Raw genomic sequence first — 15,443 nt, 5'->3', positions numbered from 1 at the left:
ATTAGCCCTGAGGACACTGGGAAATGTGAGTGCAAGATATGACACTCTACTTCCTGGGCCAGGAGAGGAGTTGGCTGGCCTAAGGCTGTGTGGTGGAATAGAGCTTGCCTATTAGTCATCTGCTATGCTAAGTCCAGCGTTCTCTTTCCATAATCATCACACAGCCATGTGTTCATCAGTTATTCCAAGAGTTGAACCAGATGAGTTGTTTTCTCTTCTTCTACACTCCACAGGACTGGCTTCACGTTTCCTTTTCTTTTTTGCTTCTTTTCTTTTTATTATTATTATTATTATTATTATTATTATTATTATTATTAATTAAGACTACCCCATCCATCTGGCTCACCCATCTGGTTTCCCAAAAGAAGCAAACCTGCTTCCTTGAAATAGGTAGACTGCTACCTATTTCGGAGAATCAGATGACATAAACTGATTAGAATTATAAACCAAGTTTTTAAAAACTCACTGTTCTATGTGAACCCTATGTGAACAAGGTAATGGGCTCACCTGAAAGCTTCACTGATAGCTTGGTGGGCACTTTGAAAGATAAGAACCACTTCCCCACTTGCTGTTATTCCTCCAGCAACTAGTATACTGCTACTGAATCGTAAGCTTCTTTTTAAGTATTGTGGTAAAAAACAATAAAGCCTGCCATAAACCAAGTGAAATAATTAGTTCGCCCAGTTCAGTGCTCTGTATGTGGGCATTGCTGGGCAGTTTCTCTCCAGGGTTCCAGACAGGAGCCTCCCAGCCAAGCCTGGAGCTGACAGGGATTGAATCTGGAACCTTCCGCATACAAAGAAGCTATAGTTCTTCCCTGATAGCTAGGCTTGGCTTCCATTAATTTGTCTAGTATTCTTTAAAAGCAATCTAAGGTAGTGGCATGAGCAAATTTTTATTCTGAAAGTGTGGTCCAGGGGAAAAAGCTTGAGAACCACTGTTTTTAGAGTGAATCAGCATTCATTAATAATTGTATTAAAAACAAACGTACACCGTCAGCCAAACAATTGGCCAGATGTGACCCATAACTTCTAACTAAACAGTCAAAGCAGTTTATGGTTTACTGGGAAGAACAAAATGAGTAATAAGCTGGGCTTGCCCTACTATAAGATAATTCACAAAAGTAGTACACATTGCCACATTTCAGGGCAAATGCAGGCCCCTGTGACTGTGGAAGCCACAGCTTCAGTGCTGTAGAAATAGCTATTGGCGGTGGGGACCTGACACCAAACCCATTTTGATTGAAACCATTATTGATTTATTTTTTGTTTATTTAGTTACTGATTTGACATTAAAAGAGAAACCCACAGAAATTCAGTATAGTCATAGCATTTCTCAATCTCTTGTTGTAAACAGACTTGTCTTTGCATTCTTTGCTGTGACATATTTGCCAGATGGTGGGGGCAGAGTTGGGGCCTTTTCCTTTCAGTTGTTAGGCATGTTCGGAAGCCCATCTTCATATTTCCAAATTCCGACTCCACTTACTCAGGAGCGAGCATCCAACATATTTTCAGAGGAACTGTCATATTTATCTGTCTAAAATATGTATCTCTCAGACAACCAATTTCCAAAGGGGTGAATGTGTTAGTCTGTTGCTGTAAATACAAAAACAGAAAAATCTCGTGGCACCTTAAAGGCTCAACACATTTATTGTGACATTGACTTTCATGGGCCGGAGTTCACATCATCAGTTGCATCTTGGCAACGCTGAGTAAATTAATATCCGTAGTGGGATAGGAATCTATTGGCTTAGATTCAGAGATGCCTGGAGTGAGTGGAAAAGCGCTTCCATTTGAGCAAGGCAACACTGTTGAATTTCTCCAGTTTGCCCATCCTGCTGCAGCCCCCATCCCATGCCAACACAGAGGGATTTTTTGTGGGGTGCAGGGGATTATAATGGGGGGCAAAGAGACAGGAAAGTCCCAATGTGTGGCAGGGATTCCACTTGATCTTTTCCAGGGCTTTTTTCGGAACTCCCCAGACCGTAAGTGGGCGCTATTGTAGGGTTGCCATAATTCAAAAAGTGGTGTGTGTGTTGTTTTTTTAAAAAAAGTTTTTTTTTTCTTTTTGGAAATGGGTTGCCATATGTCCAGATTTCCATCCAGACACTGTTTCCGATGACTGAAACTCAGCTATGTCTGGGAAATTCTGGACGTATGGCAACCCTACACTATTGCCATTATAAGAGAACAAGGGAGAAATTCGTGGTGGGTTCCAGCACCTCTTTTTCTAGAAAAATAGCACTGATCTTTTCTATGTTGCCGCTATTCAGTTAGATTTGAACAGAGACAGTGGGTGGTAATTTACACAGTGTTATTAAGATGATCGCCAGTTATTATTATTTTTTATAAGATATTTATTAAAATTTTTAGAGGTACAAACAGAAAAAAACAAAAAACATCATTTTAAACAAAAAAAGATAAAATACAAAAAAGAAAGAAGAAAAATAAAAAAAGAGCAGAGAATTAAAATCCATTAAGCAAAAAAGAAAAATCAAGGAAAAAATACAGCAAATCTTCCCATTACTTATCTTTCATTAGCTTATTTCCCTGACCTCCTCACACCTCCCTTTTTTGTATTCTAGGTCAATTATCCATTTCAGCAAATCCTTTCCCTCTTTTCAAATTTTTGTCCTGTAAATTTATCTTGATATTAATATAACTTTACTTTCCCTCCTTTCACCAATTAACAGTCTGTTTTTTCCTAAATCTTTGTAGCATTTCTGCTAAAATCACATAAATTCATTCCAACATCATTCTAACATTCATTAATTTTGCAATGTTTCTGTAAATAGTCTTTAAATTTCTTCCAATCTTCCTCCACCGACTCTTCTCCCTGGTCTCGGATTCTGCCAGTCATTTCCGCCAGTTCCATGTAGTCCATCACCTTCATCTGCCATTCTTCCAGGGTGGGTAGATCTTGTGTCTTCCAATACTTTGCAATAAGCATTCTTGCTGCTGTTGTAAAGATGATCGCCAGTTATGGCTGCTTGCTTATTTTGCATACATTCAGTTGTCATGAACTATACTTTCTGCATTCCATCGTCACAATGCAGAAGTTGTTCTACATTTCAAGACCTCCGTGCTGAGATAAAACTGGAAACCTATCCAGACACTGGATTATCCCAGTATTTTTATTTTTTATCTTCCGCTTGGACTACTGCAATGCGCTCTATGTGGGGCTACCTTTGAAGGTGACCTGGAAACTACAACTAATCCAGAATGCGGCAGCTAGACTGGTGACTGGGAGCGGCTGCCGAGACCACATAAAACCGGTCTTGAAAGACCTACACTGGCTCCCAGTACGTTTCCGAGCACAATTCAAAGTGTTGGTGCTGGCCTTTAAAGCCCTAAACGGCCTCAGTCCAGTATACCTGAAGGAGCATCTCCACCCCCATCGTTCTGCCAGGACACTGAGGTCTAGCGCCGAGGGCCTTCTGGTGGTTCCCTCACTGAGAGAAGCGAAGTTACAGCGAACAGAGGGCCTTCTCAGTAGTGGTGCCTGCCCTATGGAACACCCTCCCACCAGACGTCAAAGGAAAAAACAACTACCAGATTTTTAGGAGACATCTGAAAGCAGCCCTGTTTAGGGAAGCTTTTAATATCTGAAGGGCTATTCTATTTTAATATTTTGTTGGAAGCCGCCCAGAGTAGCTAGGGAAACCCAGCCTGTTGGGCGGGGTATAAATAATACATTATTATTATTATTATTATTATTATTATTATTATTATTATTATTATACTGGTCGGTGGCAGCAACAAGGAGTGGGGCATGGGGGCATCTTGTTTGGGGGTGATCTATCAACTGCAGGGGGTTCCAGCAGCAAGGGAGCATCAGTTGCATGATGCTGATGACCCCCTGAAGCCTGGTGCCAGTCCTGTTTTCTGGAAATGCTCTGAGAGAACGATCCCATTCAAAATTGAGATTCCAATCTCTAAACTGGAACATGTGGGTGATCTGTGTGCAGCAAGAGAAATCATCACAGTTTCTGGGTTCCAGGAAACTGCAAAGGCTACGATGAAATCCTGATGAGTATTTCTTGCTAAATTAAGAGCTGCTTGATTCATCCCCATTGAGAATTTATTTTTGCACATGGTGTATCACACAATGCATCCTCCTAATCCAGTGGAATCTAGCCCATTCTTAATGTTCCAAAAGGAAATGTCAGTCCCTGTGATCAAACAGCCTTTCCCTATCCAGCAAAAATTTAGTCCGCAGAGTAATATTTAGTTTGGCAAAGAGGAAAATTCTCAAGTTGCACAATATTGTCATAACTTTTGCTGCACCCCTCCCCTCTTCCTTCCCCCCTTTTCTTCTCCCTAGACTCGCCTGCCCTGTAGAAGTACATGTGTGAAGACATTCTTCTGTCCTTTCGGAGTTGTTTTGGTTAGTAATTTAGTGATGGCTAACAAAGACACGTACTGTTTATGATTTCCATTCTCCCAGATTCCTAACACATTCTACATACCCTGGCAAGGCAGTGGGCTCTGTCAGAGGAAGATAACCAGACGCTTAATGATTCATTCAAACTTCTTTTTTTAAAACAAAACTTGAATTATTTTAATGCTTAATAAAAGAGTTTTCCCCCTAGGATTTTTTATTATTATTGGGGAATAGGGTTGACATTCAGTTTCTTGGAGGAGGGGAGAATTAAGGAGATGGCTCACCTACATATACACACGTAATTCACTATATAGTGCATCTCACCCTGTAAACCGGGGTCACGGCAGACTGAGCTGCCTCTCTAGGAACACATGCCAATGGTCTTCATCCGCAAGGGCAGGAAACTTGGGGCTCCTCCAAGCAACCTGTTTATTGAGGATTCACCCTGATTTGCTTGCACAAAGCTTATGTAGAGGTTTATCTATGTCTGGTTTTTATTGAATATTTGTTCTGATTTGTTTGTGAGGAGGTTATACAGCAATGAGTGGATATAAATGCTTAAAATAAATAACTGGTTAAAATTTTAGATGGCTTGCTGTTGAATTAATGCTTGGAGGACTTTTAAAAATATTCCATTTTAAAGGGGTTGAAAGAGTAGCTGCGTCTCACCATCCAATAGCATTGAGACTGTTCTTTTGACCTAAACGGGACCATTTTTTAATAAATGGGCTCATACGCAATGTTAACAAAGCACATGGACTACTGACAGATATAGTTAAGAAATTTATCAGGATAGCCCACTTGTCCAAAAATGAGAATAAAAAGATGTTCAAGTCTCCTCAGTGTTTCATAAAAACAAAACAAAAACCACTAGACAATTGTTGAAAATGTTTGGAATGTATTGAATGTAGCAATGTACAATTTTTTTTTAATGGTATGGTTTATGAGTTACTCATTCTTAACATGTATTTTCTACCTTTGTTAGCAAACTTCTGTAGTCAATATGTGAGATTTTAGAGTTAACTTTTTTTTTTCCTTTTAAGAGTGCTCTACGATGCATTTACCTAGAGGACTGAAGACCAAAATTCACCTTTATTACCTCATCCCAATAGTTCCTCCCCTTGCTCATAATATGGTACATCTCTGTTTTCCTTCAAGGGGGAACCGCTAAGGGTGGGGGAAATGTGATGGTTAGCTATTTACGAACCTCAAGTTGCTAGGTGATGCCATGTGACTTCTTTGTTTAAAGAGCTACCCACATTTTAGCATCAACAACTGAAAGAGAAAATAAGGTTGGAGGAAAAACAAAGTGCTTTTTTTTCCTGGGTGGGGTGGGTGAGTTGACTTGAGCTACAAAAACTTCCTAAAAATAATCTGCTCCTATATGCCTTGCAGCATAGTTCTTCTATCTACCAGCTTGTGCTATGGATGGGTGACTCGTTTATTGAGGAAGGAACATCAATGAATCATCCAGCAGAGAGAGCCTCAGAATTAAGCCTCTTCCACACACCCACATCTCATTATGTATATGAGTCATGCCACCAGGATGTATATATGCATTTATCTATGTAAAAATGTGTAAGAGAGAGAGCAAGCGGGGGAAAGCATGGAAAGGTAGGCATTGCTTGTTAAGTACAGACAGATCCTATAATATATAATCAACTTGCGTAATGCAAGTCCTTTTTTCTAGATGTGCGAGCTCCTACTGATGCTATTGCACAATTGCTTCTAGGCATTAGAACAGCAGTGGGAAACAGAAGAAGAAGAAGAAGAAGAAGAAGAAGAAGAAGAAGAAGAAGAAGAAGAAGAAGAAGAAGAAGAAGAGTAGTAGTAGTAGTAGTAGTAGTAGTAGTAGTAGTTTGGATTTGATATCCTGCTTTATCACTACCTGAAGGAATCTCAAAGCGGCTAACATTCCCCTTTCCCTTCCTCCCCCACAACAAACACTCTGTGAGGTGAGTGGGGCTGAGAGACTTCAAGAAGTGTGACTAGCCCAAGGTCACCCAGCAGCTGCATGTGGAGGAGCGGAGACGCAAACCCGGTTCACCAGATTACGAGTCTACCACTCTTAACCACTACACCACACTGGCTCTCTCCAGTCCTCCCCTTTTGCCCCTCCAAACACTTCTCTGGCTTTTTGGCCCAGCTGCACTGGGTACCAGCAGCTACTAGCCACAATGGCTATGTTCTACCTTCAATGTTGATAGAAGTATGCCTCTGAAGGCCGGTTTGTGAGATTTGCATGTGGGGACAGTGCTGTTTCCTTCCTGTCCAGCTTGCTGGCTTCTCATAGGCACCTGGTTGGCCATTCTGTGAACAGAATGCTGGAGTAGATGGGCCATTGGCCTACTCCGGCAGGCTCGTCTTATGTTCTCACGCACTGTTGTCTCACCCATTCTGTTCAAAGAGAGTGGGGCAGGTATAGATGCAGCTGGTCCAAAATGGGGGTTGCTGGCACGGTCAATCAGTTTCAAAGGTATCCTAGCAATCCTTCTCTACAAGTACCACTGAGGCTGTTCAAGAGCTCTGTATTTGGATATCTTCTAGTTTCAAATGCTAACAGTTGTTAGGCCTCCACAACTTGAGATCCACCAAGCGAAAGTCAGTCCATCAGTCGTATGTGGAAGTCTATGAGGTGCTTAATAATTGTCCCTCCCCCCCTTTTTTTTTACCTGCCTGCAATGAAAAATGTAGAGTAGAACCAACTGGTGGGCTCTGTACAACTTAAAAAGACCACAGATTGTGTAGATCCAGCTCAAGGATCCAAGAGTAAGAAGTGGGAAATCTTGAGTTTATGGTGTCTGAACTGTATCGTGAAGGCTATATTAGAAAAACTAATAAAAGTGCAATTTGTGGTTTAAAGTGAAACCAGATGGCTCAGCATGCTGTGAAACAAACGTGCAGGGCAAGTTCAGTTCATTTCTCCAAAACTGTCATACTTGTCAGGAGCCTCTGGTAACTGTGTTCAGCTGTCCCAAGTGGTGAACCACTGAACTGCAAGTGGCCACCTTTTCAGTGAAGAACCTTCCGGGCTGATTCTGCCCACTCAGGCTAGCTGTTAGATCTTTTTCATCAGCAAGAGCTACAAAGGCTTTCCAGTGGAGACTTGTCTTGCCATCTGGCTTGCTCCTTGGCCTTGTCTCCTGGTTTGTCCTCCATTCCTGCCATCTCATTTGCCACATGGTACATGGTTCCTGGTTCCTGGGCAGGCTCACCTCAGACAATCTGGGTTCTGGCCCTAGGTGGCCTTGAAAGCCCTAGTGGATTATCTTAATCAGCCAGTGGCATCGGTGGTTTCCAATGCTATGGGTCTCGCTATTCTCTTAGGTCACATGGGCCACACTCTTCTGATTGGTTCATCAGTGCAAGTATTTCTGTTTGCCCAGTAGAACGACCCTCTCTCTCCTTCCCCCATACACTGTTCTGGGTTTTTCCCTGACCCCCCGAGAGCCAATTTCAGGGGTGGTGGGCATGGAAGGTGGTGTGGGAAAGCCCTGTTGCGCAAGTGACAGTCCTTTATGCAGGGCACAAGGCCCATGGCTCTCTTCCTGACAGATGCTGAGAGGTCAAATCATATTCAACCAATGCAGTGCTGTCAGGGACTGGGCAGAGGAGAAATGGTGGAGACCATCTCCCCATCCTGACCCTTCCAGGGAGGAGGAAGAGGAAGACAGTTTAGAATTACAACAGGGGTTTGAGGGAGGTCACACCTCAGAGGCAGATGAGGGGGAAAGTTGGGAAATCATGGGAGAGCCAGAGCAACACCTGACTGACACGTTGTCATTAGAAAGTATTCCAGACCCTCCATCTCCCAGAACCTGGCAAACCTTAAAAGTAGGAGAGCAAAGAGCTCGAAGACAGAGGGCACGTAGTAGCATCCATAGAGGAGACGATGAGAATGACGAATGAGGAAGTGGGAGAGACAGGGGTGGAGATTCACTCGGGACAATGACATTATCCAAGAGTCTGGGTTCTATAGCCTCTCTCTGTAAAGATTGAAATAAAAAAGGATGGCCAGAAACTTTTCCTTGACTTTATACTTTCCTGGGCAACCAGCCAGGAGCCGCTGACAGCATCCTGACAAGCGCTCACTATTAGCTTCTCAGTACGATTTGTTTTTATGCTTGTTTCGGGTTTTATTTTAAGAGGTGAAAGAGGGTAAAGCAGAAAGATTGGTGAGGGCAATGAGAGAATGAGAAAATTGGGGAATCAGAAAGATGGACATAAAGGCTTTGATCCTATATTCACTGAAGGAAAGTTTCCTTCCTATTTCTCTGCTGCTTTCTAAAAAGCCTCAGGGGGCTCTCCAAAGGAATGTCGGAAGGGACACAGGTTGCTCCTCCCATCAACTTCCATACATTAATTTAAGACCCCATGCTTAGTTTAGGGGTAGTCCTTTTGGCACCCCTTCACTTCCTATCTCCCATTGTTTGAGAGGGACAGCACTGCTCCAGAAAGGCTTTGAGGGTTGGCACAGATGTCTGCAGGCAGGAGGCAGAGATAGAAAACTTTCCTTCCATTAGCTTTGTCTTAGGAGCCCAGCCACAATGAAAAAAATGAGAAGGGAGTCCACCAATTTATGCATTTATTTAGCTGTACAGTGGTACCTCGGGTTAAGTACTTAATTCGTTCCGGAGGTCCGTTCTTAACCTGAAACTGTTCTTAACCTGAAGCACCACTTTAGCTAATGGGGCCTCCCGCTGCCGCCATGCCACCAGAGCACGATTTCTGTTCTCATCCTGAAGCAAAGTTCTTTACCTGAAGCACTATTTCTGGGTTAGCGGAGTCTGTAACCTGAAGCGTATGTAACCCTGAAACGTATGTAACCTGAGGTTCCACTGTATTGTGGTGCTTCTCCCTAGCCTGTCTTCTCTTCGGCTTCTGACATTCTGTAATCTACAGAGCCTGGTATTCTTCAGATATTTTTCCCAACCTGGTATCCTTCAGATATTTTTCCCTACCAGGTATCCTTCAGATATTTTTGGACAGCAACTTCCATCACCTGGTGCTGGCTGGGGCTAAGGGAGAGTTGCTGTGGTCAAAAAATCTGGAGGAGCCTATTGGGGAAGGCAGATCTAGATGAGGGCACATTTGTATTATTTGGGCTTATCCTTAAGGAACACCATGATACACATATATTGGGGTTAGCCGCAAATATGAGTGCAAATCCTCTGAAGTGATTTCAGGCTGCGGCCTGGGAAGTTCTTTCTGGCAATTTCTTAAAAACAGCAAATCTGATCACACCAAGCCAACTTCCTGGCATAACAGATGGAAACTATTTAAAAAACTATTCCGATATTCTGTGAACACACTTCGCAGCAAATGATGAAGCATGCCTTGTGAGTCAAGCCCCATTATAAAAGATGTCTCATATATACCTCATATTACTGCCTTGCTGTCGAGCCACAAGTGGTTTCCTAGCAAAACAACCTTTGCCATTTTATCGCAGGGTTTTTCAGACTTATCTGCCTTCAGGTAAGTTCCCACCACTGAATATCTGCCAAGCAGTCCTTGCATATTTGCCCCAGAGCCCCAGTGTGTATTTCAGAGGATTTGGCAGAGACAGAGACATAGTCTAGGGAGCAAGCTCAGTCCACATGGTGTGCTGGCTGGGCCTTTGGGGCTTCACTGTTGCTCTGCATGTACTGACACTGTACTCTAGAACAGCAGTAGGCTGACTTCAGGCTTGTCACCTCTTCTATGTTTTCATTTTTTTACCAAAACCCCAAGATCTACCAAATAAAGTCAGGTGCAAAAGACATACATATGGATGATACCCAGAATAGGATGATACCCAGAAAAGGGACGCTGGTGGCGCTAGGAGCCTAGGACTTGCTGATCAGAAGGTCGGTGGTTCGAATCCCTGCGACGGGGTGAGCTCCCGTGAGCTCCTCGGTCCCTGCTCCTGCCCACCTAGCAGTTCGAAAGCACGTCAAAGTGCAAGTAGATAAATAAGTCCCGCTGTGGTGGGAAGGTAAACGGCGTTTCCGTTTGCTGTTCTGGTTCGCCAGAAGCGGCTTAGTCATGCTGGCCACATGACCTGGAAGCTGTATGCCGGCTCCCTCGGCCAATAAAGCGAGATGAGCGCCGCAACCCCAGAGTCATCCGCAACTGGACCTAATGGTCATGGGTCCTTTTTAAATGCTTTCCTCAGGGAGGTTCATATGGCACCTTCATTATACATCTTTAGGCATCAGGTGAAAAGGTTCCTATTCACCCCAGGCCTTTGGCTAATTCATATTCTACAGCCTTTTAAATGTTTTTTTTGGGGGGGCATTGTTTGGTTTGGTTTTTGTTTAAACTGTTTATTTTGTGCTTTTATCCTGTATTTTTATCTTGTGGACAGTCCTCAGATCTTCAGATGACGGGCAGTATATAAATTTAATTAATTAATTAATGATAGGCAGATCATTCTATTCATAATTACACCACTTTTTCAGGTGTTTTCTTACAGTCAGTTCAATCCCATTTCCACGCAATCTGCAACTTAATAGAAACAAACAAAATCTGCCTTCCAATATTAATTTAAATACTTATTTTAAAAGAGAATTTCTCTTAAAACATGTATTTCTAAACACATGTTGGTATAAAGACCCAGCCCAAGACAAACAGTTGTTGATGCTATTCTTCTCAGAACAACATTTGTGTTAAGGCTCAAGTGCAAATTTAAAAACAGCAACAACCCAGCAACATCAATTTAAATCATGTTGTGAACTGTTGGATGGTTCAGTAAAATGATTCACACCATATGGACCATTTTATTTTTAAAAGAAAAATGAGAAATAGTGGAAGGAACATACACTGCACTTGGATGAGGTTGGCTACAGAAGAGGCCAATGTCACAGCATGTCTGCTTTTGTTTTATTTCAGTTGGTTAGGGATGAAGAACAGATAAGCTCCATACACTGAGCTAGTGGAACATAAGAGCACGATCCAACTTTTTAATCCTGTTGATTTCAGTGGGAAAGATGTAAAGTTGAAGCTAATCCATGTTTGTTAGACACACCCGAAAAGTTCCTTAGTACCGCTAATAAAATACAAAAATGGCCATTATTATGTAGATATACAGTGGAACCTTGGTTTTCAAGCATCTTGGAAGTCAAACGTTTTGGTTTTCGAATGCTGAAAACCCAGAAGTAATTGCCTCCATTTTCGAAAGCACCTCAGAAGTCAAACAGCTTCTGAGGCAAGTTTCTCAATTTTCTCAATTGAGTTTGCTGACCGCCCATTGCGCCTTGGTTGTCGAAAATTTTGGAAGTCGAATGGTCTTCCGGAATGGATTACGTTCGACAACTGAGGTTCCACTGTATAAACTGTTTCAAATACATCATTGAGACTATTCAACCATCCATCTCCTCAGGCACACCAACTTAGGCCCCACGCCATGGGTGTGCAGCCCATGCGTGCCATGATGTCATGACGCCACGTCACAACACTGTGGCACGTGTGCACACTACAACACAGTGGCGGTGACTGGGCTGGGGCCTGTGCCTCCGCCACAGGACCAGCTGTGGCTGCATCCCACAAACATGTCTGTGGCTGCATCGAGTCCCAACAAAGGCCCCACAATGGAGGCACAGGTCCCAGCCCTGTTGCTGCCATGACGCCGGAACACCAAAGGTAAGGCGGCAGGCACAGCAGCAGCAGGGTTAGAGGCCAGGCATCCACAGCAAATATTTTGTGCATGCCCAAGTCCCCAGGGCCCCCAGGAGTTGGTGCCACTGCATCTCATTGTTGTTGGCATCTGTCTCTCGAGACAGTCAGTGGAAGAGTGCATCAAAAGTCAAACTGTAGAGACCAATATGGGAGAGTCATGTTTTATTGCAGCTGGGGCAGATGAAGCTGTCCAGTTTCACTGGGGCAGATGCACCATGGCGTTTCTACTCTCTTTGCTCCTCCCGGCAATCCAGGAATTGCAGTCGTCTGCAGGGGATTGCCACAAGGCAGGGTTAATGTTGGCAGCCTCCGTGTTACATCTGTAGACATCTTTATAACACAGAGTTGGTATTTTCCCCACAGTACTCAGCAGGGAGATTCCACAGTAGTTGTTACACAAAGGTGGCAGTCACCTTTGTCCATGTAAAGGGCCACAATTCTGGAGTTGTGTGTGTCTTGTGGCACTGTTTTCCAGCACTGCAAGAGAAGGCCATGGAGGTGCATCATGAGGGAGGAGATGAGTTCAGCTTTCAGAACTTCTGTTGGGATTCTGTCCTGTTCCTGAATTTTGTTGTTGTTGTTTAGTCGTGTCCAACTCTTCGTGACCCCATGGACCAGAGCACGCCAGGCACTCCTGTCTTTCACTGACTCCCGCAGTTTGGTCAAACTCATGCTGATAGCTTCGAGAACACTATCCAGCCATCTCGTCCTCTGTCGTCCCCTCCATCTTTCCCAACATCAGGGTCTTTTCCAGGGAGTCTTCTCTTCCCATGAGGTGGCCAAAGTATTGGAGCCTCAGCTTCAGGATCTGTCCTTCCAGTGAGCACTCAGGGCTGATTTCCTTCAGAATGGGTAGGTTTAATCTTCTTGCAGTCCTGAACTTTACCACATGCCTAATAGTTGATGGCATTCTTCAAGGGAGGCAGGAATATCCAGCTCTTCCAAACAGGCGGAAAGCTGTCAGTTGCTGTGGCAAAGACCATGCTTTCCGCTGAGTACAGTTCTTGATAGTGCACCACCCATCACTTCATCTGCTTGCTGTGATCTGTGATTATCTTTCCAGACAAGGTTTTCAGTGGGACAGTTTTTCTGACCATTGGTCCAAAGGCCATCTTCATGCTTTCATACGTTTTGTGAGTGTTGCCGCTGTCAGCAGAGAGTTGAATGCTCTGACACAGCTTTAGCCAGCAGTCACTGGCACAATGTCTAGCAATCTGCTGGGCATCGTTCCTTGCCTTTCTCAGTGCAGCAAGTGTCTTGTTTTCTGTGTGGCATTGTCAAAAAGGCTATTTTAGCCAACATCTTTCATGTCAAGTGATGCTATTAGAGAATCAGCTCAAAGTATAGATTTGGATCTCATAGTAAATCCTATGAGCCATCCTTTTCAAGGGTTTCTTGTGAACTATTATTCTTTAAAAACTCTGGGCATTTAAAGAGAATTCAATTTAGAGAAAAATATTTTAAATGTGACTTTAAAAAGGGTAGGCATGAAATAGAACCTCATTAAGAACACCTTAATGTAACTCAATTAAATCTTTGTTGGTTAGTTGTTATTTTTAAAATCTAACCACTAGCTTAAATTCTCTGGTCACCAACATATAATAAGAGATCTTCTATTTTTAGTTCATCTGTTTTTCTAACAATAAACCACCATGTGCTTTCAAAACTATCACCATCTTTTATATTTTGAAATTTATTAAATTGTTTTAAAAACTGAATAGGGCGACTGGGGGGGTGCAATGCTTTTCCTGGAAGCAAGCCTCATGGAAATCAATGGGATTTACTTTTGAGTAAACATGCAAAGGATAGCAAAATTGTTTTTCAAGTTCTCCTTCTCTTCTCTTTGCTGCTAACACTGTGATGCCCTCCAGTGGCTGATAATTTTCTGCTCAGTACTATACAGAGAATTATTTAAACAGAAATAAATCATGGAAAGACTTCAGTGATTTGCCCGTGGTGAGTTCAGCCTATATGTGATCTGGATAGTTGTTCAGATTGCATAACCAGTCATTTTATCAGCTTCCCTCAAAAATATAATAAAAGTATTAATCATCTCAGGCTTATTACTAAGATGTATAATACCATAAAGACAAGGAGAAACAAAACACCTATTTGACCTGTTCTTTTATAGAGTGGAAAGAGAGTTGTTCAGACCTGCATTCCAAGAGGTGTGAAGCTTAATCAGAGATCAAATACAAAACATGCCACTGCGATGATACCTACTCATCAGGCTTTTGACAAGACAGTTTCCTGTGACAGCTTAATCTGCAACATAATCTAACAACAAATTAAATGTACCCTGCAGAACTAATATACTCCAACCTATCTTTATAACCTGAAAGCTTTGATATTTTTAAAAATAGCCTTGGGGTAGTGAAGAGTTAGCATGTTCCTTCACGCTAATTAAAATGATGTTTAAGTATAGGAAACTCAATCAGGGATTTACCACCTTCAAAGAGAGGGAAAGCACTATATTCTTCAGAACTTCAATGGCTCATGCCTTAAACATAGTTGTGGTCTGATGGAAGTCTCTCATACAAACACAGTCACCAACAGACAATAGCTTTCAGAGAGACAATATTGTATTTCAGGGGTGAGGAACCTTTTTCTGCAAAAGGGAGTCACAACTCTGGGGTCTGCATCACACTGTTGACTCATGTTCAGCTCATGGATCATTTCCACAAGTACTACTAGTAGGTGTCCCCCATCTTATATTTGTGCAGCTGGGTCCTCCTGCCTAAGTGTAGAAACTTTGACCTGTTCCTCTTTAGCTACAGAAATTCATTTGATTAGTTTTGGCCCAGTTCGTTATTGCCCCTTTAGACAGAAAATGAATCAAGTTCTAGGCTTTTGCCTCTCTCCCCTAATACCTTGCTATTCAAGTATATTATCCATTTTTTAAGAGAATGTGCTTGTTTTTCTTTAAGCAAACATTTTTATTCACATATCCACCGATATTCACGTAACCACACTTAAGAACATTTGTTTAACCTTTCCCAAAGAGGCTAATGTTGAATGGGGAAAACGGAAGATTTTAGGCTGCAGTTCCGTGCCTATTTATCTGGAAGCGTTATTCTTATTTCTGTTTTTAATTGAATTTATATACCGCCCTATACTCGCAGGTCTCAGGGAGGTTCGCAGAATAAAATCAAAACATAAAACCACAAAATACATAATCAAAATAAAACAACCCAATAACACCTCCCCCCCCCCAACAAAAAACCGCAGCACATTTTAAAGGGCACAGGATGTCAATCAAATCAACCAAAGGCCTGGTTAAAAAGAAACATTTTTATGCCCTTGCTTTGAACTCAACAGGAACGACTTCAGAGTAGATGCGTGTCGCATCGGGGCAACAGGCAAATGTTAGGCATTGGCAGGGCCGGATTTAGGTTTGATGAGGC

General features: G+C 42.6%; 2 long non-coding RNA genes across 2 annotated transcripts in view; both read left to right on the top strand.

The window, feature by feature from the left end:
- LOC310766679 overlaps positions 1–15,443 on the top strand; it is a 320,477-nt gene that overhangs the window by 293,185 nt on the left and 11,849 nt on the right. The gene's annotated exons all lie outside the window — the stretch shown is intronic.
- LOC310766755 lies at positions 452–5,512 on the top strand. Its single transcript, XR_014550403.1, has 3 exons — positions 452–875; positions 4,324–4,386; positions 5,427–5,512. It is a non-coding gene; the product is annotated as an uncharacterized lncRNA (long non-coding RNA).

This window comes from Podarcis filfolensis, assembly GCF_964270895.1.
Source record: "Podarcis filfolensis genome assembly, chromosome: 1".
NCBI lineage: Eukaryota > Metazoa > Chordata > Lepidosauria > Squamata > Lacertidae > Podarcis > Podarcis filfolensis.
This window is presented reverse-complemented; position numbering and strand designations above follow the sequence as displayed.